The sequence below is a fragment of the Ambystoma mexicanum genome, unplaced genomic scaffold, assembly GCF_040938575.1.
Source record: "Ambystoma mexicanum isolate Mex_15411 unplaced genomic scaffold, UKY_AmexF1_1 Mex_scaf66, whole genome shotgun sequence".
Lineage (NCBI taxonomy): Eukaryota > Metazoa > Chordata > Amphibia > Caudata > Ambystomatidae > Ambystoma > Ambystoma mexicanum.
The window spans coordinates 486,185-513,839 of NW_027182484.1; the positions used below are offsets into that span (position 1 = coordinate 486,185).

The 27,655-nt window shown below is 36.4% G+C and overlaps 12 non-coding genes across 12 annotated transcripts; all 12 read left to right on the top strand.

The window, feature by feature from the left end:
- The first annotated feature begins 805 nt into the window (after positions 1-805).
- On the top strand, positions 806-878 carry TRNAC-GCA (transfer RNA cysteine (anticodon GCA)). Its single transcript has one exon. It is a non-coding gene; the product is annotated as a tRNA-Cys (tRNA).
- Positions 879-4,243: 3,365 nt separating this feature from the next.
- Positions 4,244-4,315, top strand: TRNAC-GCA (transfer RNA cysteine (anticodon GCA)). Its single transcript has one exon. It is a non-coding gene; the product is annotated as a tRNA-Cys (tRNA).
- Positions 4,316-5,180: 865 nt separating this feature from the next.
- On the top strand, positions 5,181-5,252 carry TRNAR-GCG (transfer RNA arginine (anticodon GCG)). Its single transcript has one exon. It is a non-coding gene; the product is annotated as a tRNA-Arg (tRNA).
- An 881-nt stretch (positions 5,253-6,133) lies between these two features.
- Positions 6,134-6,205, top strand: TRNAF-GAA (transfer RNA phenylalanine (anticodon GAA)). The gene has a single exon. It is a non-coding gene; the product is annotated as a tRNA-Phe (tRNA).
- Positions 6,206-9,949: 3,744 nt separating this feature from the next.
- Positions 9,950-10,021, top strand: TRNAC-GCA (transfer RNA cysteine (anticodon GCA)). The gene has a single exon. It is a non-coding gene; the product is annotated as a tRNA-Cys (tRNA).
- Positions 10,022-11,854: 1,833 nt separating this feature from the next.
- TRNAF-GAA (transfer RNA phenylalanine (anticodon GAA)) lies at positions 11,855-11,926 on the top strand. Its single transcript has one exon. It is a non-coding gene; the product is annotated as a tRNA-Phe (tRNA).
- Positions 11,927-14,653: 2,727 nt separating this feature from the next.
- TRNAF-GAA (transfer RNA phenylalanine (anticodon GAA)) lies at positions 14,654-14,725 on the top strand. Its single transcript has one exon. It is a non-coding gene; the product is annotated as a tRNA-Phe (tRNA).
- A 2,763-nt stretch (positions 14,726-17,488) lies between these two features.
- Positions 17,489-17,560, top strand: TRNAC-GCA (transfer RNA cysteine (anticodon GCA)). Its single transcript has one exon. It is a non-coding gene; the product is annotated as a tRNA-Cys (tRNA).
- Positions 17,561-19,394: 1,834 nt separating this feature from the next.
- On the top strand, positions 19,395-19,466 carry TRNAC-GCA (transfer RNA cysteine (anticodon GCA)). The gene has a single exon. It is a non-coding gene; the product is annotated as a tRNA-Cys (tRNA).
- A 2,764-nt stretch (positions 19,467-22,230) lies between these two features.
- TRNAC-GCA (transfer RNA cysteine (anticodon GCA)) lies at positions 22,231-22,302 on the top strand. Its single transcript has one exon. It is a non-coding gene; the product is annotated as a tRNA-Cys (tRNA).
- A 1,808-nt stretch (positions 22,303-24,110) lies between these two features.
- TRNAC-GCA (transfer RNA cysteine (anticodon GCA)) lies at positions 24,111-24,182 on the top strand. Its single transcript has one exon. It is a non-coding gene; the product is annotated as a tRNA-Cys (tRNA).
- A 1,808-nt stretch (positions 24,183-25,990) lies between these two features.
- Positions 25,991-26,062, top strand: TRNAC-GCA (transfer RNA cysteine (anticodon GCA)). The gene has a single exon. It is a non-coding gene; the product is annotated as a tRNA-Cys (tRNA).
- Positions 26,063-27,655: the final 1,593 nt, after the last annotated feature.

Consider the following 27,655-nt stretch of genomic DNA (forward strand, 5'->3'; position numbering starts at 1 on the left):
AATGCATTGCTTTGATGGTGATTGCATGTTGCTTCCACTTTGAACATATTACTGAATAAATAAAGGTGAACATTTCAGAACTGGGGGGTATAGCTCAGTGGTAGAGCATTTAACTGCAGATCAAGAGGTTCCTAGTTCAAATCTGGGTGCCCCCTTGTCCACTGTTTTACCTGTAGAAATAAATTGAAGAAAACATTTACAATCTTATGCCCTTAATTAGATGTATTAATTTGAACAGCTAACCAGAAGTGCACTGATGTCATTAGTTCTACAAGTTCCATACAGTCACCCACTCTATCGCCTTTTTTAAAAAGGGCAGTTTTCAGCATTCAAGGGTTTAACTCAGTGGTAGAGTGTAGGAGTGCAGTTCAAGAAGTCCCTGTTTCATAACCATATACCCTCTTCAATAGATCCTGTTAAAATGTTTTTCAACCCAATGCACTTTTTGAGAAACAATAGGATATATCATCATTTCATATACAAAACAATGAACAATTGGGTTTAACTATGCTCTTAGCACAAAATCAACAAGCTGCACTAGAGAAGCAGTTACATTTTGCAGAATGTGTGCATTTGACAAAAGATTTTTTTTCCATGTTCCAAGATCTACATGTGATACGAAATGTATGAATTCTTGCAATGGAAACCTCACTGTATTTTACCAAGGCAGATAAAGGACATCCTTTACACCCCATATACTAATAAGGAGGGTTTGGTGGCTGAAAATGCATTGCTTTGATGGTGATTGCATGTTGCTTGCACTTTGTACATATTACAGAATTAATAAAGGAGAGCTTTTCTGAACGGGTGGTATAGCTCAGTGGTAGAGCATTTGACTGCAGATCAAGAGGTCCCTAGTTCAAATCTGGGTGCCCCCTTCTCCAGCTGTTTTACCTGTAGAAATAAATTGAAGAAAACCTTTACAAACTTAGCATGTTATTTAATGAGCAACACATTTCTACATTTGAAAGACTCCTGATCATCTTGAAGTGGGAGAATGGAAGACCAGGCTCCCGTCCTTCACCTCTCGCGCTTGGCCTAGAGGGTCACGGCCCAGACACCCGCCGCGAGAAGAGTTTGTCCATTTACCAGACGACCAGGTACCCTGGTACAGGAACATACGGATGTGTCCAGCAGCCCGCACTGGCCATGCCGACACCTGCGGCTCGGATCAGCTAGACTAAAAACCACACGTCGTTAGAGATGCCATGACGACCTAGACAACGGGAAGCACATCTGTACAAATATACACACTTAACATTTCCACACCAATCTACACGAAGAACATACTCAGTGCTCTGACGTAGGCGACAGGCATATTCACGGACGTGCATCTTTATTATTTTTACATAGGCTTTCAGAACGCAGAAACGCAAGACGCATCATGAACTCATCTATAACGCTTGCTCACGCTTCTCTTGAAACCCGTTACCACCATGAGAGGTATAATGGAAACACGATACTGGTCATGGAAATATATGCCATTATAACCCAAAAGCACCTATGCACCAAACAGACTACTTAAGCACCAGGCCCGAGTAGGCCTCAAACAAGAGCTCCTGTGGACATTAACAAAGCAAGAGTCAGGTTGCTGATCCTGCAGAAAGAACCCGGTGGAGCAACCAGCCAAGGTCGCAATGTTGCAAACCCACATCCAAGAACAAATCATCAAAGGCACGATGTTGCAACCTCGCACTCCGCGCCTCAACGATAAAGGCACGCCGACAAATTAAACCAGACGCGCAGTAGAAAAAACAATATTAATTGTGCAGAATTCTGCCTCTTTCACGGTCCCTCCCCACGTGACCAAGCCGAACCTGACGAGATGCCAAAACCCAGGAGAGAAAAGGCGTCTGGGTCCCTCACTACGAGACACAGGCCGATACACTTGAAAGGCTCAATGGACATCTGCTACAGTGGGAGCGGTCAGCCTTCCACCTATGAATAAATCCTCATATTGTCTGCACGTACCCATATTGAAACATTGTTGCAAACACAGGTACACCGAGAGCTGGGAACAACGGTGGTCCCAGGCTGGGAAGCTCACGGATGCACCAATCAGAACATGGGGCTCTTATCTCAGACGTCAGTAATACTAGCCAATCCTCAGGAGTCTTCATGTAACAATTCTTATGTATCTAATTGTAGGGACAACCCAGATATACCACCTGACTACACCTTGTCCACTAATATCATTCTCTATATGTGTACTATACTAACCCTACCACTCGAGCAACCAATTAAGAGTGGCGATAGGTTTTTTGTTAACTTTCTGAAGTGACGCAAGTAGCGCGTCATAATGCAGTAAAAAGGGCCTGCGTGCCCCACGATTGTGTGTGTGTCAGGACGAACGCGTACGCTCCTTGACCCATCCCTGCCGTTTTGTCTAAATAAACAGCAGAGTCACCTTGCTCCTTGTGTGTGTCTCATACTCTATCTCGTCTGGGATATACGGGAGGAGTTGGGGCCTCCCTGCCCGGAGGTCTGCGGACGGCCCGGCCGACCCCGGCAGAATTTCCCCCCGACAATCTCCTGAAACATAGGGAAAACACCTTGAAACTGTTTAGCATTTCTTCGTATGATACAAGCTGTGTTTTACATTCACCCAAGTTCTACTGGTGATATTATCAGTTTGAAATAGTCCATTGGAAGCTCATATGAATGTTATAAAACTGTGGTGGAAACCAATAATATTCCCTTAATGAAATGTATTCATTTGTACAGCTGACCAGAAGTACACTGATGTCATTAGTTCTACAAGTTCCATACAGTCACCCACTCTATCACCTTTTTAAAAACAGGGCAGTTTTCAGCATTCAAGGGTTTAACTCAGTGGTAGAGCGTAGGGGTGCAGTTCAAGAAGTCCCTGTTTCATAACCATATACCCTCTTCAATAGATCCTGTTAAAATGTTTTTGAACCCAATGCACTGTAAGAAACAATAAGATATATCATCATATCATATACAAAACAATGAACAATTGGGTTTAACTATACTCTTAGCACAAAATCAACAAACTGCAGTAGAGAAGCAGTTACATTTTGCAGAATTTGTGCATTTGACAAAAGTTTTTTTTCCATGTTCCAAGATCTACATGTGATACGAAATGTATGAATTCTTGCAATGGAAACCTCACTGTATTTTACCAAGGCAGATAAAGGACATCTTGTGTACCCCTTATACTTATAAGGAGGGTTTGGTGGCTGAAAATGCATTGCTTTGATGGTGATTGCATGTTGCTTCCACTTTGAACATATTACTGAATAAATAAAGGTGAACATTTCAGAACTGGGGGGTATAGCTCAGTGGTAGAGCATTTAACTGCAGATCAAGAGGTTCCTAGTTCAAATCTGGGTGCCCCCTTGTCCAACTGTTTTACCTGTAGAAATATTTTTTTAATTAAATAAATTGAAGAAAACATTTACAATCTTAGCATTTTATGTAATGAGCAACACATTTCTACATTTGAAATACTCCTGATCATCTCCTGAAAAATAGGGTAAATACCATTAAGCTGTTTCGGATTTCTTTGTATGATACAAGTTGTGTATTACATTCACCCAAGTTCTACTGGTGATATTATCAGTTTGAAATAGTCGATTGGAAGCTCATATGAATGTTAGAAAACTGTGGTGGAAACCAATAATATGCCCTTAATGAAATGTATAAATTTGTACAGCTGACCAGAAGTGCACTGATGTCATTAGTTCTACAAGTTCCATACAGTCACCCACTATATCACTTTTTAAAAAAGGGCAGTTTTCAGCATTCAAGGGTTTATGTCAGTGGTAGAGCGTAGGAGTGCAGTTCAAGAAGTCCCTGTTTCATAACCATATACCGTCTTCAATAGATCCTGTCAAAATGTTTTTCAACCCAATGCACTGTAAGAAACAATAAGATATATCATCATTTCATATACAAAACAATGAACAATTGGGTTTTACTATGCTCTTAGCACACAATCAACAAACTGCCGTAGAGAAGCAGTTACGTTTTGCAGAATTTGTGCATTTGACAAAAGTTTTTTTTCCATGTTCCAAGATCTACATGTGATACGAAATGTATGAATTCTTGCAATGGAAACCTCACTGTATTTTACCAAGGCAGATAAAGGACATCTTTTGTACCCCTTATACTTATAAGGAGGGTTTGGTGGCTGAAAAGGCATTGCTTTGATGGTGATTGCATGTTGCTTCCACTTTGTACAAATTATTGAATAAATAAAGGTGAACATTTCAGAACTGGGGGTATAGCTCAGTGGTAGAGCATTTGACTGCAGATCAAGAAGTTCCTAGTTCAAATCTGGGTGCCCCCTTGTCCACTGTTTTACCTGTAGAAATAAATTGAAGAAAACATTTACAATCTTAGAATTTTATGTAATGAGCAACACATTTCTACATTTGAAAGACTCCTGATCATCTCCTGAAACATAGGGTAAACACCATTAAGCTGTTTAGGATTTCTTCATGTGATGCAAGCTGTGTTGTACATTCACCCAAGTTCTACTGGTGATATTATCAGTTTGAAATAGTCCATTGGAAGCTCATATGAATGTTATAAAACTGTGGTGGAAACCAATAATATTCCCTTAATGAAATGTATAAATTTGTACAGCTGACCAGAAGTGCACTGATGTCATTAGTTCTACAAGTTCCATACAGTCACCTACTATATCACTTTTTAAAAAAAGAGCAGTTTTCAGCATTCAAGGGTTTAACTCAGTGATAGAGTGTAGGAGTGCAGTTCAAGAAGTCCCTGTTTCATAACCATATACCCTCTTCAATAGATCCTGTCAAAATGTATTTCAACCCAATGCACTGTAAGAAACAATAAGATATATCATCATTTCATATACAAAACAATGAACAATTGGGTTTTACTATGCTCTTAGCACAAAATCAACAAACTGCAGTAGAGAAGCAGTTACGTTTTGCAGAATTTGTGCATTTGACAAAAGATTTTTTTTCCATGTTCCAAGATCTACATGTGATACGAAATGTATGATTTCTTGCAATGGAAACCTCACTGTATTTTACCAATGCAGATAAAGGACATCCTTCGCACCCCATATACTTATAAGGAGGGTTTGGTGGCTGAAAATGCATTGCTTTGATGGTGATTGCATGTTGCTTGCACTTTGTACATATTACTGAATTAATAAAGGGGAAGATTTCAGAACTGGGGTTATAGCTCAGTGGTAGAGCATTCGACTGCGGATCAAGAGGTCCCTAGTTCAAATCTGGGTGCCCCCTTGTCCAACTTTTTTACCTGTAGAAATATTTTTTTAATTAAATAAATTGAAGAAAACTTTTACAATCTTAGCATTTTATGTAATGAGCAACACATTTCTACATTTGAAATACTCCTGATCATCTCCTGAAACATAGGGTAAACACCATTAAGCTGTTTCGGATTTCTTTGTATGATACAAGTTGTGTATTACATTCACACAAGTTCTACTGGTGATATTATCAGTTTGAAATAGTCCATTGGAAGCTCATATGAATGTTATAAAACTGTGGTGGAAACCAATAATATGCCCTTAATGAAATGTATTAATTTGTACAGCTGACCAGAAGTGCACTGATGTCATTAGTTCTACAATTTCCATACAGTCACCCGCTCTATCACCTTTTTTAAAAAGGGCAGTTTTCAGCATTCAAGGGTTTAACTCAGTGGTAGAGCGTAGGAGTGCAGTTCAAGAAGTCCCTGTTTCATAACCATATACCCACTTCAATAGATCCTGTCAAAATGTATTTCAACCCAATGCACTGTAAGAAACAATAAGATATATCATCATTTCATATACAAAACAATGAACAATTGGGTTTTACTATGCTCTTAGCACAAAATCAACAAACTGCAGTAGAGAAGCAGTTACGTTTTGCAGAATTTGTGCATTTGACAAAAGTTTTTTTTCCATATTCCAAGATCTACATGTGATACGTAATCTATGAATTCTTGCAATGGAAACCTCACTGTATTTTACCAAGGCAGATAAAGGACATTTTTTCTACCCCTTATTCTTATAAGGAGGGTTTGGTGGCTGAAATTGCATTGCTTTGATGGTGATTGCATGTTGCTTCCACTTTGTACATATTACTGAATAAATAAAGGTGAACATTTCAGAACTGGGGGTATAGCTCAGTGGTAGAGCATTTGACTGAAGGTCAGGAGGTCCCTAGTTCAAATCTGGGTGCCCCCCTTGTCCAACTGTTTTACCGGTAGAAATATTTTATTAATTAAATAAATTGAAGAAAACTTTTACAATCTTAGCATTTTATGTAATGAGCAACACATTTCTACATTTGAAATACTCCTGATCATCTCCTGAAACATAGGGTAAACACCATTAAGCTGTTTCGGATTTCTTTGTATGATACAAGTTGTGTATTACATTCACACAAGTTCTACTGGTGATATTATCAGTTTGAAATAGTCCATTGGAAGCCCATATGAATGTTATAAAACTGTGGTGGAAACCAATAATATTCCCTTAATGAAATGTATTCATTTGTACAGCTGACCAGAAGTGCACTGATGTCATTAGTTCTACAAGTTCCATACAGTCACCCACTCTATCACCTTTTTAAAATAAAAGGGCAGTTTTCAGCATTAGAGAGTTAAACTCAGTGGTAGAGCGTAGGAGTGCAGTTCAAGAAGTCCCTGTTTCATAACCATATACCCTCTTCAATAGATCCTGTTAAAATGTTTTTCAACCTAATGCACTGTAAGAAACAATGAGATATATCATCATTTCATATACAAAACAATGAACAATTGGGTTTTACTATGCTCTTTGCACAAAATCAACAAACTGCAGTAGAGAAGCAGTTACGTTTTGCAGAATTTGTGCATTTGACAAAAGTTTTTTTTCCATGTTCCAAGATCTACATGTGATACGAAATGTATGAATTCTTGCAATGGAAACCTCACTGTATTTTACCAAGGCAGATAAAGGACATCTTTTGTACCCCTTATACTTATAAGGAGGGTTTGGTGGCTGAAAATGCATTGCTTTGATGGTGATTGCATGTTGCTTCCACTTTGTACATATTACTGAATAAATAATGGTGAACATTTCCGAAATGGGGGTAAAGCTCAGTGGTAGAGCATTTCACTGGAGATCAAGAGGTCCCTAGTTCAAATCTGGGTGCACCCTTGTTCAGCTGTTTTACCTGTAGAAATATTTTTTTAATTAAATACATTGAGGAAAACATTTACAATCTTAGCATTTTATATAATGAGCAACACATTTCTACATTTGAAATACTCTTGATCATCTCCTGAAACATAGGGTAAACACCATTAAGCTGTTTAGGATTTCTTCATATGATACAAGCTGTGTTTTACATTCACCCAAGTTATACTGGTGATATTATCAGTTTGAAATAGTCCATTGGAAGCTCATATGAATGTAATAAAACTGTGGTGAAAACCAATAATATGCCCTTAATGAAATGTATTGATTTGTACAGCTGACCAGAAGTGCACTGATGTCATTAGTTCTACAAGTTCCATACAGTCACCCACTCTATCACCTTTTTAAAAAAGGGCAGTTTTCAGCATTCAAGGGTTTAACTCAGTGGTAGAGCGTAGGAGTGCAGTTCAAGAAGTCCCTGTTTCATAACAATATACCCTCTTCAATAGATCCTGTTAAAATATTTTTCATCCCAATGCACTGTAAGAAACAATAGGATATATCATCATTTCATATAAAAAACAATGAACAATTGGGTTTAACTATGCTCTTAGCACAAAATCAACAAACTGCAGTAGAGAAGCAGTTACGTTTTGCAGAATTTGTGAATTTGACAAAAGATTTTTTCCATGTTCCAAGATCTACATGTGATACAAAATATATGAATTCTTGCAATGTAAACCTCACTATATTTTTCCAAGGCAGATAAAGGACATCCTTCGCACCCCATATACTTATAAGGAGGTTTTGGTGGCTGAAAATGCATTGCTTTGATGGTGATTGCATGTTGCTTGCGCTTTGTACATATTACTGAATTAATAAAGTCGAACATTTTCGATCTGTGGGTATAGCTCAGTGGTAGAGCATTTGACTGCATATCAAGAGGTCCATAGTTCAAATCTGGGTGCCCCCTTTTCCAACTGTTTTACCTGTAGAAATATAGTTTAATTAAATACATTGAAGAAAACATTTACAATCTTAGCATTTTATGTAATGAGCAACACATTTCTACATTTGAAATACTCCTGATCATCTCCTGAAACATAGGGTAAACACCATTAAGCTGTTTAGGATTTCTTCATATGATACAAGATGTGTTTTACATTCACCCAAGTTCTACTGCTGATATTATCAGTTTGAAATAGTCCATTGGAAGCTCATATGAATGTTATAAAACTGTGGTGGAAACCAATAATATGCCCTCAATGAAATGTGTTGATTTGTACAGCTGACCAGAAGTGCACTGATGTCATTAGTTCTACAAGTTCCATACAGTCACCCACTCTATCACCTTTTTAAAAAAGGGCAGTTTTCAGCATTCAAGGGTTTAACTCAGTGGTAGAGCGTGGGAGTGCAGTTCAAGAAGTCCCTGTTTCATAACAATATACCCTCTTCAATAGATCCTGTTAAAATGTTTTTCATCCAAATGCACTGTAAGAAACAAGAGGATATATCATCATTTCATATAAAAAAACAATGAACAATTGGGTTTAACTATGCTCTTAGCACAAAATCAACAAACTGCAGTATAGAAGCACTTACGTTTTGCAGAATTTGTGCATTTGACAAAAGTTTTTTTTTCCATGTTCCAAGATCTACATGTGATACGAAATGTATGAATTCTTGCAATGGAAACCTCACTGTATTTTACCAAGGCAGATAAAGGACATCCTTCGCACCCCATATACTTATAAGGAGGGTTTGGTGGCTGAAAATGCATTGCTTTGATGGTGATTGCATGTTGCTTCCACTTTGTACATATTACTGAATAAAAATAGGTGAACATTTTAGAATTGGGGGTATAGCTCCGTGGTAGAGCATTTGCTTGCAGCTCAAGAGGTCCCTAGTTCAAATCTAGGTGCCCTCTTGTCCAACTGTTTTACCTGTAGAAATATTTTTTTAATTAAATAAATTGAAGAAAACATTTACAATCTTAGCATTTTATGTAATGAGCAACACATTTCTACATTTGAAACACTCCTGATCATCTCCTGAAACATAGGGTAAACACCATTAAGCTGTTTAGGATTTCTTCATATGATACAAGCTGTGTTTTACATTCACCCAAGTTCTACTGGTGATAATATCAGTTTGAAATAGTCCATTGGAAGCTCATATGAATGTTATAAAACCGTGGTGGAAACCAATAATATGACCTTAATGAAATGTATTTATTTGTACAGCTGACCAGAAGTGCACTGATGTCATTAGTTCTACAAGTTCCATACAGTCACCCACTCTATCACTTTTTTAAAAAAGGGCAGTTTTCAGCATTCAAGGGTTTATGTCAATGGTAGAGCGTAGGAGTGCAGTTCATGAAGTCCCTGTTTCATAACCATATACCCTCTTCAATAAATCCTGTCAAAATGTTTTTCAAGCCAATGCACTGTAATAAACAATAAGATATATCATCATTTCATAGACAAAACAATGAACAATTGGGTTTAACTATGCTCTTAGCACAAAATCAACAAACTGCAGTAGAGAAGCTGTTACGTTTTGTAGAATTTGTGCATTTGACAAAAGTGTTTTTTCCATGTTCCAAGATCTACATGTGATACGAAATGTATGAATTCTTGCAATGGAAACCTCACTGTATTTTACCAAGGCAGATAAAGGACATCTTGTGTACCCCTTATAGTTATAAGGAGGGTTTGGTGGCTAAAAATGCATTGCTTTGATGGTGATTGCATGTTGCTTGCACTTTGTAAATATTACTGAATTAATAAAGAAAATAATTTCAGAACTGGGGGTATAGCTCAGTGGTAGAGCATTTGACTGCAGATCAGGAGGTCCCTAGTTCAAATCTGGGTGCCCCCTTGCCCAACTGTTATACCTGTAGAAATGTTTTTTTAATTAAATAAATTGAAGAAAACATTTACAATCTTAGCATTTGATGTAATGAGCAACACATTTGTACATTTTAAATACTCCTGATCATCACCTGAAACATAGGGTAAACACCATTAAGCTGTTTAGGATTTCTTCATATGATACAAGCTGTGTTTTACATTCACCCAAGTTCTATTGGTGATATGATTAGTTTGAAATAGTCCATTGGAAGTTCATATGAATGTTATAAAACTGTGGTGGAAACCAATAATATGCCCTTAATGAAATGTATTAATTTGTACAGCTGACCAGAAGTGCACTGATGTTATTAGTTCTACAAGTTCCATACAGTCACCCACTCTATCACCTTTTTAAAAAAGGGCAGTTTTCAGCATTCAAGGGTTTATGTCAGTGGTAGAGCATAGGAGTGCTTTTCAAGAAGTCCCTGTTTCATAGCCATATACCCTCTTCAATGGATCCTGTTAAAATGTTTTTCAACCCAATGCACTGTAAGAAACAATAGGATATATCATCATTTCATATACAAAACAATGAACAATTGGGTTTAACTATGTGCTTAGCACAAAATCAACAAACTGCAGCAGAGAAGCAGTTACATTTTGCAGAATTTGTGCATTTGACAAAAGATTTTTTTTCCATGTTCCAAGATCTACATGTGATACGAAATGTATGAATTCTTGCAATGGAAACCTCACTGTATTTTACCAAGGCAGATAAAGGACATCCTTCGCACCCCATATACTTATAAGGATGGTTTGGTGGCTGAAAATGCATTGCTTTGATGGTGATTGCATGTTGCTTGCACTTTGTACATATTACTGAATTAATAAAGGTGAACATTTCAGAAATGGGGTTATAGCTCAGGGGTAGAGCATTTCACTGCAGATCAAGAGGTCCCTAGTTCAAATCTGAGTGCCCCCTTGTCCAACTGTTTTACCTGTAGAAATATTTATCAATTAAATAAATTGAAGTAAACATTTACAATCTTAGCATTTTATGTAATGAGCAACACTTTTCTACATTTGAAATACTCCTGATCATCACCTGAAACATAGGGTAAACACCATTAAGCTGTTTAGGATTTCTTCATATGATACAAGCTGTGTTTTACATTCACCCAAGTTCTACTGGTGATATGATCAGTTTGAAATGGTCCATTGGAAGCTCATATGAATGTTATAAAACTGTGGTGGAAACCAATAATGTGCCCTTAATGAAATGTATTAATTTGTACAGCTGACCAGAAGTGCACTGATGTCATTAGTTCTACAAGTTCCATAGAGTCACCCATTCTATCACCTTTTTAAAAAAGGGCAGTTTTCAACATTGAAGGGTTTATGTCAGTGGTAGAGCGTAGGAGTGCAGTTCAAGAAGTCCCTGTTTCATAACAATATACCCTCTTCAATAGATCCTGTTAAAATATTTTTCATCCCAATGCACTGTAAGAAACAATAGGATATATCATCATTTCATATAAAAAACAATGAACAATTGGGTTTAACTATGCTCTTAGCACAACATCAACAAACTGCAGTAGAGAAGCAGTTACGTTTTGCAGAATTTGTGCATTTGACAAAAGTTTTTTTCCATGTTCCAAGATCTACATGTGATACGAAATGTATGAATTCTTGCAATGTAAACCTCACTATATTTTACCAAGGCAAATAAAGGACATCCTTCGCACCCCATATACTTATAAGGAGGTTTTGGTGGCTGAAAATGCATTGCTTTGATGGTGATTGCATGTTGCTTGCGCTTTGTACATATTACTGAATTAATAAAGGCGAACATTTTTGAACTGCGGGTATAGCTCAGTGGTTGAGCATTTGACTGAAGAACAAGAGGTCCCTAGTTCAAATCTGGGTGCCCCCTTGCCCAACTGTTATACCTGTAGAAATGTTTTTTTAATTGAAGAAAACATTTACAATCTTAGCATTTTATGTAATGAGCAACACATTTCTACATTTGAAATACTCCTGATCATCTCCTGAAACATAGGGTAAATACCATTAAGCTGTTTCGGATTTCTTCATATGATACAAGCTGTGTTTTACATTCACCCAAGTTCTACTCGTGATATTATCAGTTTGAAACAGTCCATTGGAATCTCATATGAATGTTATAAAACTGTGGTGGAAACCAATAATATGCCCTTAATTAAATGTATTAATTTGTACAGCTGACCAGAAGTGCATTGATGTCATTAGTTTTACAAGTTCCATACAGTCACCCACTCTATCACCTTTTTAAAAAAGGGCAGTTTTCAGCATTCAAGGGTTTAACTCAGTGGAAGAGCATAGGAGTGCAGTTCAAGAAGTCCCTGTTTCATAACCATATACCCTCGTCAATAGATCCTGTTAAAATGTATTTTTTAACCCAATGCACTGTAAGAAACAATAAGATATATCATCATTTCATATACAAAACAATGAACAATTGGGTTTAACTATGCTCTTAGCACACGATCAACAAAATTCAGTAGAGAAACAGATACGTTTTGCAGAATGTGTGCATTTGACAAAAGTTTTTTTTCCATGTTCCAAGATCTACATGTGATACGAAATGTATGAATTAATGCAATGGAAACCTCACTGTATTTTACCAAGGCAGATAAAGGACATCTTTTGTACCCCATATACTTATAAGGAGGGTATGGTGGCTGAAAATGCATTGCTTTGATGGTGATTGCATGTTGCTTGCACTTTGTACATATTACTGAATTAATAAAGGTGAACTTTTCAGAACTGGGGGTATAGCTCAGTGGTAGAGAATTTGACTGCATATCAAGAGGTTCCTAGTTCAAATCTGGGTGCCCCCTTGTCCAACTGTTTTACCTGTAGAAGAAAACATTTACAATCTTAGCATTTGATGTAATGAGCAACACATTTCTACTTTGAAATACTCCTGATCATCATCTGAAACATAGGGTAAACACCATTAAGCTGTTTAGGATTTCTTCATATGATACAAGCTGTGTTTTACATTCACCCAAGTTCTATTGGTGATATGATTAGTTTGAAATAGTCCATTGGAAGCTCATATGAATGTTATAAAACTGTGGTGGAAACCAATAATATGCCCTTAATGAAATGTATTAATTTGTACAGCTGACCAGAAGTGCACTGATGTCATTAGTTCTACAAGTTCCATACAGTCACCCACTCTATCACCTTTTTAAAAAAGGGCAGTTTTCAGCATTCAAGGGTTTATGTCAGTGGTAGAGCGTAGGAGTGCTTGTCAAGAAGTCCCTGTTTCATAACCATATACTCTCTTCAATAGATACTGTTAAAATGTTTTTCAACCCAATGCACTGTAAGAAACAATAGGATATATCATCATTTCATATACAAAACAATGAACAATTGGGTTTAACTATGTGCTTAGCACAAAATCAACAAACTGCAGTAGAGAAGCAGTTACATTTTGCAGAATTTGTGCATTTGACAAACGATTTTTTTCCATGTTCCAAGATCTACATGTGATACGAAATGTATGAATTCTTGCAATGGAAACCTCACTGTATTTTACCAAGCCAGATAAAGGACATCCTTCGCACCCCATATACTTATAAAGAGGGTTTGGTGGCTGAAAATGCATTGCTTTGATGGTGATTGCATGTTGCTTGCACTTTGTACATATTACTGAATTAATAAAGGTGAACTTTTCAGAACTGGGAGTACAGCTCAGTGGTAGAGCATTTGACTGCACATCAAGAGCTCCCTATTTCAAATCTGGGTGCCGACTTGTTCAACTGTTTTACCTATAGAAAAAAACATTTACAATCTTAGCATTTGATGTAATGAGCAACACATTTCTACATTTGAAATACTCCTGATCATCACCTGAAACATAGGGTAAACACCATTAAGCTGTTTAGGATTACTTCATATGATACAAGCTGTGTTTTACATTCACCCAAGTTCTACTGGTGATATTATCAGTTTGAAATAGTCCATTGGAAGCTCATATGAATGTTATAAAACTGTGGTGGAAAGCAATAATATGCCCTTAATGAAATGTATTAATTTGTACAGCTGACCAGAAGTGCACTGATGTCATTAGTTCTACAAGTTCCATACAGTCACCCACTCGATCACCTTTTTAAAAAAGGGCAGTTTTCAGCATTCAAGGGTTTAACTCAGTGGTAGAGCGTAGGAGCACAGTTCAAGAAGTTCCTGTTTCATAACCATATACCCTCATCAATAGATCCTGTTAAAATGTTTTTCAACCTAATGCATTGTAAGAAACAATAGGATATATCATCAATTCATATAAAAAACAATGAACAATTGGGTTTAACTATGCTCTTAGCACAAAATCAACAAACTGCAGTAGAGAAGCAGTTACGTTTTGCAGAATTTGTGCATTTGACAAAAGTTTTTTTTCCATGTTACAAGATCTACATGTGATACGAAATGTATGAATTCTTGCAATGTAAACCTCACTATATTTTACCAAGGCAGATAAAGGACATCCTTCGCACCCCATATACTTATAAGGAGGTTTTGGTGGCTGAAAATGCATTGCTTTGATGGTGATTGCATGTTGCTTGCGCTTTGTACATATTACTGAATTAATAAAGGCGAACATTTTTGAACTGTGGGTATAGCTCAGTGGTAGAGCATTGGACTGAAGATCAAGAGGTCCCTAGTTCAAATCTGGGTGCCCCCTTGCCCAACTGTTATACCTGTAGAAATGTTTTTTTAATTAAATAAATTGAAGAAAACATTTACAATCTTAGCATTTTATGTAATGAGCAACACATTTCTACATTTGAAATACTCCTGATCATCTCCTGAAACATAGGGTAAATACCATTAAGCTGTTTCGGATTTCTTCATATGATACAAGCTGTGTTTTACATTCACCCAAGTTCTACTCGTGATATTATCAGTTTGAAACAGTCCATTGGAAGCTCATATGAATGTTATAAAACTGTGGTGGAAACCAATAATATGCCCTTAAGGAATTGTATTAATTTGTACAGCTGACCAGAAGTGCACTGATGTAATTAGTTCTACAAGTTCCATACAGTCACCCACTCTATCACCTTTTTAAAAAAGGGCAGTTTTCAGCATTCAAGGATTTAACTCAGTGGTAGAGCGTAGGAGTGCAGTTCAAGAAGTCCCTGTTTCATAACAATATACCCTCTTCAGTAGATCCTGTTAAAATGTTTTTCATCCCAATGCACTGTAAGAAACAATAGGATATATTATCATTTCATATAAAAAAACAATGAACAATTGGGTTTAACTATGCTCTTAGCACAAAATCAACAAACTGCAGTAGAGAAGCAGTTACATTTTGCATAATTTGTGCATTTGACAAAAGATTTTTTTTCCATGTTCCAAGATCTACATGTGATACGAAATGTATGAATTCTTGCAATGGAAATCTCACTGTATTTTACCAAGGCAGATAAAGGACATCCTTCGCACCCCATATACTTATAAGGAGGGTTTGGTGGCTGAAAATGCATTGCTTTGATGGTGATTGCATGTTGCTTGCACTTTGTACATATTACTGAATTAATAAAGATCCAATTTTCAGAACTGGGTGTATAGCTCAGTGGCAGAGCATTTGACTGCAGATCAAGAGGTCCCTAGTTCAAATCTGGATGCCCCCTTGTTCAACTGTTTTACCTGTAGAATTTTTTTTTAATTAAATAAATTGAAGAAAACATTTACAATCTTAGCATTTGATGTAATGAGCAACACATTTCTACATTTGAAATACTCCTGATCATCTCCTGAAACATAGGGTAAACACCATGAAACTGTTTAGGATTTCTTCATATGATACAAGCTGTGTTTTACATTCACCCAAGTTCTACTCGTGATATTATCAGTTTGAAATAGTCCATTGGAAGCTCATATGAATGTTATAAAACTGTGGTGGAAACCAATAATATGCCCTTAATTAAATGTATTAATTTGTACAGCTGACCAGAAGTGCACTGATGTCATTAGTACTACAGGTTCCATACAGTCACCCACTCTATCACCTTTTTAAAAAAGGGCAGTTTTCAGCATTCAAGGGTTTAACTCAGTGGAAGAGCATAGGAGTGCAGTTCAAGAAGTCCCTGTTTCATAACCATATACCCTCGTCAATAGATCCTGTTAAAATGTATTTTTTAACCCAATGCACTGTAAGAAACAATAAGATATATCATCATTTCATATACAAAACAATGAACAATTGGGTTTAACTATGCTCTTATCACAAGATCAACAAAATGCAGTAGAGAAACAGATACGTTTTGCAGAATGTGTGCATTTGACAAAAGTTTTTTTTCCATGTTCCAAGATCTACATGTGATACGAAATGTATGAATTAATGCAATGGAAACCTCACTGTATTTTACCAAGGCAGATAAAGGACATCTTTTGTACCCCATATACTTATAAGGAGGGTATGGTGGCTGAAAATGCATTGCTTTGATGGTGATTGCATGTTGCTTGCACTTTGTACATATTACTGAATTAATAAAGGTGAACTTTTCAGAACTGGGGGTATAGCTCAGTGGTAGAGAATTTGACTGCATATCAAGAGGTCCATAGTTCAAATCTGGGTGCCCCCTTGTCCAACTGTTTTACCTGTAGAAGAAAACATTTACAATCTTAGCATTTGATGTAATGAGCAACACATTTCTACATTTGAAATACTCCTGATCATCACCTGAAACATAGGGTAAACACCATTAAGCTGTTTAGGATTTCTTCATATGATACAAGATGTGTTTTACATTCACCAAAGTTCTATTGGTGATATGATTAGTTTGAAATAGTCCATTGGAAGCTCATATGAATGTTATAAAACTGTGGTGGAAACCAATAATATGCCCTTAATGAAATGTATTAATTTGTACAGCTGACCAGAAGTGCACTGATGTCATTAGTTCTACAAGTTCCATACAGTCACCCACTCTATCACCTTTTTAAAAAAGGGCAGTTTTCAGCATTCAAGGGTTTAACTCAGTGGTAGAGCGTAGGAGTACAGTTCAAGAAGTTCCTGTTTCATAACCATATACCCTCATCAATAGATCCTGTTAAAATGTTTTTCAACCCAATGCATTGTAAGAAACAATAGGATATATCATCAATTCATATAAAAAACAATGAACAATTGGGTTTAACTATGCCCTTAGCACAAAATCAACAAACTGCAGTACAGAAGCAGTTACGTTTTGCAGAATTTGTGCATTTGACAAAAGTTTTTTTTCCATGTTCCAAGATCTACATGTGATACGAAATGTATGAATTCTTGCAATGGAAACCTCACTGTATTTTACCAAGGCAGATAAAGGACATCCTTCGCACCCCATATACTTATAAGGAGGGTTTGGTGGCTGAAAAGCATTGCTTTGATGGTGATTGCATGTTGCTTGCACTTTGTACATATTACAGAATTAATAAAGGTGAACTTTTCAGATTTGGGGGTATAGCTCAGTGGTAGAGCATTTGACTGCAGATCAAGAGGTCCCTAGTTCAAATCTGGGTGCACCCTTGTTCAACTGTTTTACCTGTGGACATTTTTTTTTAATTAAATACATTGAAGAAAACATTTACAATCTTAGCATTTTGTGTAATGAGCAACACATTTCTACATTTGAAATACTCCTGATCATCTCCTGAAACATAGGGTAAACACCATGAAACTGTTTAGGATTTCTTCATATGATACAAGCTGTGTTTTACTTTCACCCAAGTTCTACCGGTGATATTATCAGTTTGAAATAGTCCATTGGATGCTCATATGAATGTTATAAAACTGTGGTGGAAACCAATAATATGCCCTTAATGAAATGTATTAATTTGTACAGCTGACCAGAAGTGCACTAATGTCATTAGTTCTACAAGTTCCATACAGTCACCCACTCTATCACCTTTTTAAAAAAGGGCGGTTTTCAGCATTCAAGGGTTCAACTCAGTGGTAGAGCGTAGGAGTACAGTTCAAGAAGTTCCTGTTGCATAACCATATACCCTCATCAATAGATCCTGTTAAAATGTTTTTCAACCCAATGCATTGTAAGAAACAATAGGATATATCATCAATTCATATAAAAAACAATGAACAATTGGGTTTAACTATGCTCTTAGCACAAAATCAACAAACTGCAGTAGAGAAGCAGTTACGTTTTGCAGAATGTGTGCATTTGACAAAATATGTTTTTTTCCATGTTCCAAGATCTACATGTGATACGAAATGTATGAATTCTTGCAATGGAAACCTCACTGTATTTTACCAAGGCAGATAAAGGACCTCTTTTGTACCCCTTATACATATAATGAGGGTTTGGTGGCTGAAAATGAATTGCTTTGATGGTGATTGCATGTTGCTTCCACTTTGTACATATTACTGAATAAATAAAGGTGAACATTTTAGAAATGGGGTTATAGCTCAGGGGTAGAGCATTTCACTGCAGATCAAGAGGTCCCTAGTTCAAATCTGGGTGCCCCCGTGTCCAACTGTTTTACCTGTAGAAATATTTATCAATTAAATAAATTGAAGTAAACATTTACAATCTTAGCATTTTATGTAATGATCAACACTTTTCTACATTTGAAATACTCCTGATCATCACCTGAAACATAGGGTAAACACCATTAAGCTGTTTAGGATTTCTTCATATGATACAAGCTGTGTTTTACATTCACCCAAGTTCTACTGGTGATATGATCAGTTTGAAATGGTCCATTGGAAGCTCATATGAATGTTATAAATCTGTGGTGGAAACCAATAATGTGCCCTTAATGAAATGTATTAATTTGTACAGCTGACCAGAAGTGCACTGATGTCATTAGTTCTACAAGTTCCATAGAGTCACCCACTCTATCACCTTTTTAAAAAAGGGCAGTTTTCAACATTGAAGGGTTTATGTCAGTGGTATAGCGTAGGAGTGTAGTTCAAGAAGTCCCTGTTTGATAACCATATACCCTCTTGAATAGATACTGTTAAAATGTTTTTCAACCCAATGCACTGTAAGAAACAATAGGATATATCATCATTTCATATACAAAACAATGAACAATTGGGTTTAACTATGCTCTTAGCACAACATCAACAAACTGCAGTAGAGAAGCAGTTACATTTTGCAGAATTTGTGCATTTGACAAAAGATTTTTTTCCATGTTCCAAGATCTACATGTGATACGAAATGTATGAATTCTTGCAATGGAAACCTCACTGTATTTTACCAAGGCAGATAAAGGACATCCTTCGCACCCCATATACTTATAAGGAGGGTTTGGTGGCTGAAAAGCATTGCTTTGATGGTGATTGCATGTTGCTTGCACTTTGTACATATTACAGAATTAATAAAGGTGAATTTTTCAGATCTGGGGGTATAGCTCAGTGGTAGAGCATTTGACTGCAGTTCAAGAGGTCCCTAGTTCAAATCTGGGTGCCCCCTTGTTCAACTGTTTTACCTGTGGACATTTTTTTTTAATTAAATAAATTGAAGAAAACATTTACAATCTTAGCATTTTGTGTAATGAGCAACACATTTCTACATTTGAAATACTCCTGATCATCTCCTGAAACATAGGGTAAACACCATGAAACTGTTTAGGATTTCTTCATATGATACAAGCTCTGTTTTACTTTCACCCAAGTTCTACTGGTGATATTATCAGTTTGAAATAGTCCATTGGAAGCTCATATGAATGTTATAAAACTGTGTTGGAAACCAACAATACGCCCTTAATGAAATGTATTAATTTGAACAGATGACCAGAAGTGCACTGATGTCATTAGTTCTACAAGTTCCATACAGTCACCCACTCTATCACCTTTTTAAAAAAGGGCAGTTTTCAACATTCAAGGGTTTATGTCAGTGGTAGAGCGTAGGAGTGTAGTTCAAGAAGTCCCTGTTTCATAACCATATACCCTCTTCAATAGATCCTGTTAAAATGTTTTTCAACCCAATGCACTGTAAGAAACAATATGATATATCATCATTTCATATACAAAACAATTAACAATTGGGTTTAACTATGCTCTTAGCACAAAATCAACAAACTGCAGTAGAGAAGCAGTTACATTTTGCAGAATTTGTGCATTTGACAAAAGATTTTTTTTCCATGTTCCAAGATCTACATGTGGTACGAAATGTATGAATTCTTGCAATGGAAACCTCACTGTATTTTACCAAGGCAGATAAAGGACATCCTTTGCACCCCATATACTTATAAGGAGGGTTTGGTGGCTGAAAATGCATTGCTTTGATGGTGATTGCATGTTGCTTGCACTTTGTACATATTACTGAATTAATAAAGGTGAGCTTTTCAGAACTGGGGGTATAGCTCAGTGGTAGGGCTATTGACTGCAGATCAAGAGGTCCCTAGTTCAAATCTGGGTGCCACCCTTGTTCAACTGTTTTACCTGTAGAAAAAAACTTTTACAATCTTAGCATTTGATGTAATGAGCAACACATTTCTACATTTGAAATACTCCTTATCATCTCCTGAAACATAGGGTAAACACGATGAAACTGTTTAGGATTTCTTCATATGATACAAGCTGTGTTTTACATTCACCCAAGTTCTACTGGTGATATTATCAGTTTGAAATAGTCCGATGTAAGCTCATATGAATGTTATAAAACTGTGGTGGAAACCAATAATATGCCCTTAATGAAATGTATTAATTTGTACAGCTGACCAGAAGTGCACTGATGTCATTAGTTCTACAAGTTCCATACAGTCACCCACTCTATCACCTTTTTAAAAAAGGGCAGTTTTCAGCATTCAAGGGTTTATGTCAGTGGTAGAGCGTAGGCGTGCTTTTCAAGAAGTCCCTGTTTCATAACCATATACCCTCTTCAATAGATCCTGCTAAAATGTTTTTCAACCCAATGCACTGTAAGAAACAATAGGATATATCATCATTTCATATACAAAACAATGAACAATTGGGTTTAACTATGCGCTTGGCACAAAATCAACAAACTGCAGTAGTGAAGCAGTTACATTTTGCAGAATTTGTGCATTTGACAAAAGATTTTTTTTCCATGTTCCAAAGATCTACATGTGATACGAAATGTATCAATTCTTGCAATGGAAACCTAACTGTATTTTACCAAGGCAGATAAAGGACATCCTTCGCACCCCATATACTTATAAGGAGGGTTTGGTGGCTGAAAATGCCTTGCTTTGATTGTGATTGCATGTTGCTTGCACTTTGTACATATTACTGAATTAATAAAGGTGAGCTTTTTAGAACTGGGAGTACAACTCAGTGGTAGAGCATTTGACTGCAGATCAAGAGGTCCCTAGTTCAAATCGGGGTGCCCCCTTGTCCAACTGTTTTACCTGTAGAAATATTTCTCAATTGAATAAATTGAAGTAAACATTTACAATCTTAGCATTTTATGTAATGAGCAACACTTTTCTACATTTGAAATACTCCTGATCATCACCTGAAACATAGGGTAAACACCATTAAGCTGTTTAGGATTTCTTCATATGATACAAGCTGTGTTTTACATTCACCCAAGTTCTACTGGTGATATGATCAGCTTGAAATGGTCCATTGGAAGCTCATATGAATGTTATAAAAATGTGCTGGAAACCAATAATGTGCCCTTAATGAAATGTATTAATTTGTACAGCTGAGCAAAAGTGCACTGATGTCATTAGTTCTACAAGTTCCATAGAGTCACCCACTCTATCAACTTTTAAAAAAGGGCACTTTTCAACATTCAAGGGTTTATGTCAGTGGTAGAGCGTAGGAGTGTAGTTCAAGAAGTCCCTGTTTCATAACCATATACCCTCTTCAATAGATCCTGTTAAAATGTTTTTCAACCCAATGCACTGTAAGAAACAATAGGATATATCATCATTTCATATACAAAACAATGAACAATTGGGTTTAACTATGCTCTTAGCACAACATCAACAAACTGCAGTAGAGAAGCAGTTACATTTTGCAGAATTTGTGCATTTGACAAAAGATTTTTTTTCCATGTTCCAAGATCTACATGTGATACGAAATGTATGAATTCTTGCAATGGAAACCTCACTGTATTTTACCAAGGCAGATAAAGGACATCCTTCGCACCCCATATACTTATAAGGAGGATTTGGTGGCTGAAAATGCATTGCTTTGATGGTGATTGCATGTTGCTTGCACTTTGTACATATTACTGAATTAATAAAGGTGAACTTTTCAGAACTGGGGGTATAGCTCAGTGGTGGAGCATTTGACTGCAGATCAAGAGGTCCCTAGTTCAAATCTGGGTGCCCCCTTGTTCAACTGTTTTACCTGTAGAAAAAAACATTTACAATCTTAGCATTTGATGTAATGAGCAACACATTTCTACATTTGAAATACTCCTGATCATCTCCTGAAACATAGGGTAAACACCATGAAACTGTTTAGGATTTCTTCATATGATACATGCTGTGTTTTACATTCACCCATGTTCTACTGGTGATATTATCAGTTTGAAATAGTCCATTGGAAGCTCATAGGAATGTTATAAAACTGTGGTGGAAACCAATAATATGCCCTTAATGAAATGTATTAATTTGTACAGCTGACCAGAAGTGCACTGATGTCATTAGTTATACCAGTTCCATACAGTCACCCACTCTCTCACCTTTTTAAAAAAGGGCAGTTTTCAGCATTCAAGGGTTTAACTCAGTGGTAGAGCGTAGGAGTGCAGTTCAAGAAGTCCCTGTTTCATAACCATATACCCTCGTCAATAGATCCTGTTAAAATGTTTTTCAACCCAATGCACTGTAAGAAACAATAGGATATATCATCATTTCATATAAAAAACAATGAACAATTGGGTTTAACTATGCTCTTAGCACAAACTCAACAAACTGCAGTAGAGAAGCAGTTACGTTTTGCGGAATTTGTGCATTTGACAAAAGCTTTTTTTCCATGTTCCAAGATCTACATGTGATACGAAATGTATGAATTCTTGCAATGGAAACCTCACTGTATTTTACCAAGGCAGATAAAGGACATCTTTTGTACCCCTTATACATATAATGAGGGTTTGGTGGCTGAAAATGAATTGCTTTGATGGTGATTGCATGTTGCTTCCACTTTGTACATATTACTGAATAAATAAAGGGGAACATTTCAGAAATGGGGTTACAGCTCAGGGGTAGAGCATTTCACTGCAGAACAAGAAGTCCCTAGTTCAAATCTGGGTGCCCCCTTGTCCAACTGTTTTACCTGTAGAAATATTTCTCAATTGAATAAATTGAAGTAAACATTTACAATCTTAGCATTTTATGTAATGAGCAACACTTTTCCACATTTGAAATACTCCTGATCATCACCTGAAACATAGGGTAAACACCATTAAGCTGTTTAGGATTTCTTCATATGATACAAGCTGTGTTTTACATTCACCCAAGTTCTACTGGTGATATGATCAGTTTGAAATGGTCCATTGGAAGCTCATATGAATGTTATAAAAATGTGCTGGAAACCAATAATGTGCCCTTAATGAAATGTATTAATTTGTACAGCTGAGCAAAAGTGCACTGATGTCATTAGTTTTACAAGTTCCATAGAGTCACCCACTCTATCACCTTTTTAAAAAAGGGCAGTTTTCAACATTGAAGGGTTTATGTCAGTGGTAGAGCGTAGGAGTGTAGTTCAAGAAGTCCCTGTTTCATAACCATATACTCTCTTCAATAGATACTGTTAAAATGTTTTTCAACCCAATGCACTGTAAGAAACAATAGGATATATCATCATTTCATATACAAAACAATGAACAATTGGGTTTAACTATGCTCTTAGCACAACATCAACAAACTGCAGTAGAGAAGCAGTTACATTTTGCAGAATTTGTGCATTTGACAAAAGATTTTTTTTCCATGTTCCAAGATCTACATGTGATACGAAATGTATGAATTCTTGCAATGGAAACCTCACTGTATTTTACCAAGGCAGATAAAGGACATCCTTCGCACCCCATATACTTATAAGGAGGATTTGGTGGCTGAAAATGCATTGCTTTGATGGTGATTGCATGTTGCTTGCACTTTGTACATATTACTGAATTAATAAAGGTGAACTTTTCAGAACTGGGGGTATAGCTCAGTGGTAGAGCATTTGACTGCAGATCAAGAAGTCCCTAGTTCAAATCTGGGTGCCCCCTTGTTCAACTGTTTTACCTGTAGAAAAAAACATTTACAATCTTAGCATTTGATGTAATGAGCAACACATTTCTACATTTGAAATACTCCTGATCATCTCCTGAAACATAGGGTAAACAACATGAAACTGTTTAGGATTTCTTCATATGATACAAGCTGTGTTTTACATTCACCCAAGTTCTACTGGTGATATTATCAGTTTGAAATAGTCCATTGGAAGCTCATATGAATGTTATAAAACTGTGGTGGAAAGCAATAATATGCCCTTAATGAAATGTATTAATTTGTACAGCTGACCGGAAGTGCACTGATGTCATTAGTTCTACAAGTTCCATAGAGTCACCCACTCTATCACCTTTTTAAAAAAGGGCAGTTTTCAACATTGAAGGGTTTATGTCAGTAGTAGGGCGTAGGAGTGTAGTTCAAGAAGTCCCTGTTTCATAACCATATACCCTCTTCAATAGATCCTGTTAAAATGTTTTTCAACCCAATGCACTTTAAGAAACAATAGGATATATCATCATTTCATATACAAAACAATGTACAATTGGGTTTAACTCTGCTCTTAGCACAAAATCAACAAACTGCAGTAGAGAAGCAGTTACATTTTGCAGAATTTGTGCATTTGACAAAAGATTTTTTTTCCATGTTCCAAGATCTACATGTGATACGAAATGTATGAATTCTTGCAATGGAAACCTCACTGTATTTTACCAAGGCAGATAAAGGACATCCTTCGCACCCCATATACTTATAAGGAGGGTTTGGTGGCTGAAAATGCATTGCTTTGATGGTGATTGCATGTTGCTTGCACTTTGTACTTTTTACTGAATTAATAAAGGTGAACATTTCAGAACTTGGGGTATAGCTCAGTGGTAGAGCATGTGGCTGCAGATCAAAAGGTCCCTAGTTCAAATCTGGGTGCAACCTTGTTCAAATCTTTTACCTGTAGAAATATTTTTTTAATTAAATAAATTGAAGAAAACATTTACAATCTTAGCATTTTATGTAATGAGCAACACATTTCTACATTTGAAATACTCCTGATCATCTCCTGAAACATAGGGTAAACACCATTAAGCTGTTTAGGATTTCTTCTACTGATACAAGCTGTCTTTTACATTCACCCAAGTTCTACTGGTGATATGATCAGTTTGAAATAGTCCATTGGAAGCTCATATGAATGTTATAAAACTGTGGTGGAAACCAATAATATGCCCTTAATGAAATGTATTAATTTGTACAGCTGACCAGAAGTGCACTGATGTCATTAGTTCTACAAGTTCCATACAGTCACCCACACTATCACCTTTTTATAAAGGGCAGTTTTCAACATTGAAGGGTTTATGTCAGTGGTAGAGCGTAGGAGTATAGTTCAAGAAGTCCCTGTTTCATAACCATATACCCTCTTCAATAGATCCTGTTAAAATGTGTTTCAACCCAATGCACTGTAAGAAACAATAGGATATATCATCATTTCATATACAAAACAATGAACAATTGAGTTTAACTATGCTCTTAGCACAAAATCAACAAACTGCAGTAGAGAAGCAGTTACATTTTGCATAATGTGTGCATTTGACAAAAGATTTTTTTCCATGTTCCAAGATCTACATGTGGTACGAAATGTATGAATTCTTGCAATGGAAACCTCACTGTATTTTACCATGGCAGATAAAGTACATCCTTCGCACCCCATATACTTATAAGGAGGGTTTGGTGGCTGAAATTGCATTGCTTTGATGGTGATTGCATGTTGCTTGCACTTTGTACATATTACTGAATTAATAAAGGTGAACCTTTCAGAACTGGGGGTATAGCTCAGTGGTAGAGCATTTGACTGCAGATCAAGAGGTCCCTAGTTCAAATCTGGGTGCCCCCTTGTTCAACTGTTTTACCTGTAGAAATTTTTTTTTAATTAAATAAATTGAAGAAAACATTTTCAATCTTAGCATTTTATGTAATGAGCAACACATTTCTACATTTGAAATGCTCCTGATCATCTCCTGAAACATGGGGTAAACACCATGAAACTGTTTAGGATTTCTTCATATGATACAAGCTGTGTTTTACATTCACCCAAGTTCTACTGGTGATATTATCCGTGTGAAATAGTCCATTGGAAGCTCATATGAATGTTATAAAACTGTGGTGGAAACCAATAATATGCCCTTAATGAAATGTATTAATTTGTACAGCTGACCAGAAGTGCACTGATGTCATTAGTTCTACAAGTTCCATAGAGTCACCCACTCTATCACCTTTTTAAAAAAGGGCAGTTTTCAACATTGAAGGGTTTATGTCAGTGGTAGAGCGTAGGAGTGTAGTTCAAGAAGTCCCTGTTGCATAACCATATACCCTCTTCAATAGATCCTGTTAAAATGTTTTTCAACCCAATGCACTGTAAGAAACAATAGGATATATCATCATTCCATATACAAAACAATGAACAATTGGGTTTAACTATGCTCTTAGCACAAAATAAACAAACTGCAGTAGAGAAGCAGTTACATTTTGCAGAATTTGTGCATTTGACAAAAGATTTTTTTTCCATGTTCCAAGATCTATATGTGATACGAAATGTATGAATTCTTGCAATGGAAACCTCACTGTATTTTACCAAGGCAGATAAAGGACATCCTTCGCACCCCTTATACTTATAAGGAGGGTTTGGTGGCTGAACATGCATTGCTTTGATGGTGATTGCATGTTGCTTCCACTTTGTACATATTACTGAATAAATAAAGGTGAACATTCCAGAAATGGGGGTATAGCTCAGGGGTAGAGCATTTCACTGCAAATCAAAAGGTCCCTAATTCAAATCTGGGTGCCCCCTTGTCCAACTGTTTTACCTGTAGATATATTTTTTTAATTAAATAAATTGAAGTAAACATTTACAATTTTAGCATTTTATGTAATGAGCAACACATTTCTACATTTGAAATACTCCTGATCATCACCTGAAACATAGGGTAAACACCATTACGCTGTTTAGGATTTCTTCATATGATACAAGCTGTGTTTCACATTCACCCAAGTTCTACTGGTGATATGATCAGTTTGAAATAGTCCATTGGAAGCTCATATGAATGTTATAAATCTGTGGTGGAAACCAATAATATGCCCTTAATGAAATGTATTAATTTGTACAGCTGACCAGAAGTGCACTGATGTCATTAGTTCTACAAGTTCCATACAGTTACCCACTCTATCACCTTTTTTAAAAAAGGGCAGTTTTCAACATTCAAGGGTTTATGTCAGTGGTAGAGCATAGGCGTGTAGTTCAAGAAGTCCCTGTTTCATAACCATATACCCTCTTCAATAGATCCTGTTAAAATGTTTTTCAACCCAATGCACTGTAAGAAACAATAGGATATATCATCATTTCATATACAAAACAATGAACAATTGAGTTTAACTATGCTCTTAGCACAAAACCAACAAACTGCAGTAGAGAAGCAGTTACATTTTGGAG